Raw genomic sequence first — 3,375 nt, 5'->3', positions numbered from 1 at the left:
CTTTTGGACAGTAATAAACTTTGTTTTCTCACTGCATTAGAAAGCAAGGCTGTAAAATGAAGCAAAATTCTCTGATGCTATCATTATTTCATTGGGATTTAACTGTGAATTTATTTAACACATGCTGAGAGCTGATAATTGCAGTGCAGACTGATATTGATAAACTGTTCAATTACTGAACGTCTATGAAAACATAATTTTGTTGCAAGAAGAGAATCGAGTGCTTAATTTTACATTTATCAAATGGTGACAGCACTGGAGGTCTTTCTAGTGTTCTAAGATTCTGTTCACACTTAATCTGTTCAGGTGGGAAATGTGGGGACACAGTTATTTGGACAGGACTACCTGGGAGCACCATATTTTTTGACACTGGTCGGGACTGCTCTATGTGCAGTTTGGGAAATCACAGACAACATGTAAGATAGAGCAGGATCCTACTGAGACACACATCTGACATGGCAATATAAGTGAGGAATCTTCCACAGCCGGAGACTGCTCTACTGTTCTCTCTCTCTCTCTCTCTCTCTCTCTCTCTCTCTCTCTCTCTCTCACTTTCTTTCTCTGTCTCTCTCTTTCTGTTTCTGTCCACCCCCTGATGGATGTTACAAATGCCTGACATCTACCCTGACCCCATCAGTCTTTGCTAACCCACTCCACCCTTATCCTCCACTCATCCTCTGCTGGGTCTTTTCACTTGTTGCCAAGCATTTATGTTTGATTGCAGCTATCAGCCTCTGGCACTGTAAATGGTGCTGAAACCCAGTGCTCTGATACCATTTTGCTGAAATTGAAAATAACAGTCATAATCGTCAGGGCGTAATCACATCCCTCTCACATTGAGCATTACCAGAGAAATATCATTAGGATCATGTCATAACAAATCGGCGGCCTCTATCAACAGGGACCAAGATGCAAAAATGAAAGGTCACCATATATAATTGCAAATGCAGCATATTGTATATCATATGATAAAGAGTCCGCAGTGGGACAAGAAGTGACACACTGACTGAAAACTGCATTCAGTTAGACACCAGGAAAGGCCTTTGTTTTATATCATACTGTATTTTTGTTAGTTATACAAAACTTATTATTACTTAAAAGCAATTGCCCATAAATTTCAAAACAGATTAACAAATGGGCATAGCTCAATAAAAAATGGTTTCACAAATAAGAAGTGTTTATTTATAGAGAGGAAGTATCCATCTCCTGGACATAGTTTCCATGGCTGTGATTGGTTGCACCAGTATCTGCCACTCCCCAATTCCGATCAACACCCTCCATATTTCTCCCACATGGCCGCAGCCATTTGTTCTGGTGCAATTCATTATCTATTCAGTCCGTGACAACACCACCTCGGCTTCATCCGCCCTCTCCTGTTCCCCTGAAGGGCTTCGCTCCGGAATCACTGGTGCTCAGGGCATCTGGTCTGAAACATACTTAATCTGCTACAACACCTCTAACAGCATCCATGACTCACTCACATCAAATCATCCCCACGTCAGCACCCAGGTGAGGGCTTCTTTAATGAGAAACGTATATCCCGCCACACCAGTGACACTGCTCTGAATCACAGGTGACAAACTAAGTGCGTGCTAAGCGATATGGGAAAACTGTTGTGGGATATAACACAATATAGGAAAGGTTTGGGGGTTTTCAAAGTGTTGTCTCCCTCCCCCTTTGTCTGGAAGCACAGAACGGATGGAGCATCCACCCCTTCTGGGTGGTGTTTTTGAGAACTCACAGCAGCACAAAATTTGCTGCCTTTCCCAGTGTTGGCAACCTGTTAATTGTTTAGGAGACGGAGATACATCTTCCTTCTCTCTGGGTCTCTCTAAAGCTGCGACCATCTCTAACCTATCTTAGGACATCTTCAGTAATATAAGCAGCAGGAAACAGAGTCAGGCATATTCGTCCCTAGCAGCTATCGTTATAGTACATGTCTGATTTATATAGCACTTGTTCTTGACTACATCAGATGGCTGCACAGATTTCTGCCAGTGACGTCATCCAGCAATGAAAGGTGGTCAAAATCTTTCAGGTGCTCTTCTGATCAATGAAGTTGTATATTATATGGATCGATAACCATGATCAGGTACAGTCCAGCTAAACTTTCCACAGTGTCATTATCATAGTGATTTGCCTCATGCAGTAAATGGACTGTTCTGAACTTTGGACAATAAATCCTCTGTGGAATCAACTGCGGAGAAAGAGCAAAGAAAGAAAGAAAACAATGTATTTGGAAAATGATTCACCGAATTCACTACACAGTGGTTCAAAGAGGGAATCTTCATTTTGTCACGGACCGCTCCTCCCCCTTAAGTCATGTGGTACGGCCCGCCGTGTGCATGGGGATCCACGTGTACTGTTTGTGTTGTAACCACGCCCCCTGGGATTAATGTTAATGTCTTGTGTCTGTTTTAACCCCTGTCCATGTGTGCTGTCTTTGTTGGTCATTGTCGCTACTTATGTGTCAACCCTGCTTATTCTAGCCGTAACGTTGTTTTGTGTAATCGTCTATTAATGTATTGGTGTTTAATGTTAAGTGGACAGTCATGTTTTCCGTTAGTGTTAAATGTGAGTGCCGCCCTTCAATGTTACACATTGTCAAGGGAGTCTGTGCATCCTGTCCCATGCCCTGCAGGACTCGGGCCAGCAGCAATGTTACAGAATGACCAACCACCAAAGGACACCTACTCTCTTGGCAAATGGGGGACTTTCTAGAGGGAAGTGGATAGGCACCCCCGCGCTGCTGCCTGGATCCCTGCATACTGGGGAGAGGACCACGACCGGTATCTGCATATACCGGTGTATATATCAGTGTTCTATGTTTAACGTTAAGTGTACAGTCATGTTTTCCATTAGTGTTAAGTGTGAGTGCCACCCTTGTTTTATGTGTTTTATGTCATTAAGTGCCCTGCGGCACTCGGGCCAGCAGCAAAGTTACAAATTTATTGTCTGAAAGTATCAGGCATGCCAAAGTACACTGCAATATGTCCCAAGTGAGTATATATCTGCAGCCTATCAGTTTTCAGTAAATTATAATGCAAAATAAAACACATTAGACCAAACTCACACGTGCTCCACCCCGTCCACACGCACATTATATATTTTTTAAAAAGGGCCAAAAGGTATTTCAGGTTTTACGTCTGCTCTTTGGGAAATGATAAGAGATATCAGGCTTCGCTTCTGCCCCACGCTTGACCTGTGTTGCTCTTCTCACCTCTCTCCCTCTCTCTATCTTTCCTCGCTCTCTCTATCCTTTATCCTGTCTCCTCTAATTCTCTCGTTTACCTATCTCTTTACCGCCATTCTCTTTCCCAGCTTCCTCTGATTGGACCGAGTGCAGATCTGACAGCTGGACACGTGTTGTCTGTA

This window comes from Electrophorus electricus, chromosome 6 (assembly GCF_041902795.1).
Source record: "Electrophorus electricus isolate QZ-2024a chromosome 6, ASM4190279v1, whole genome shotgun sequence".
Lineage (NCBI taxonomy): Eukaryota > Metazoa > Chordata > Actinopteri > Gymnotiformes > Gymnotidae > Electrophorus > Electrophorus electricus.
This window is presented reverse-complemented; position numbering follows the sequence as displayed.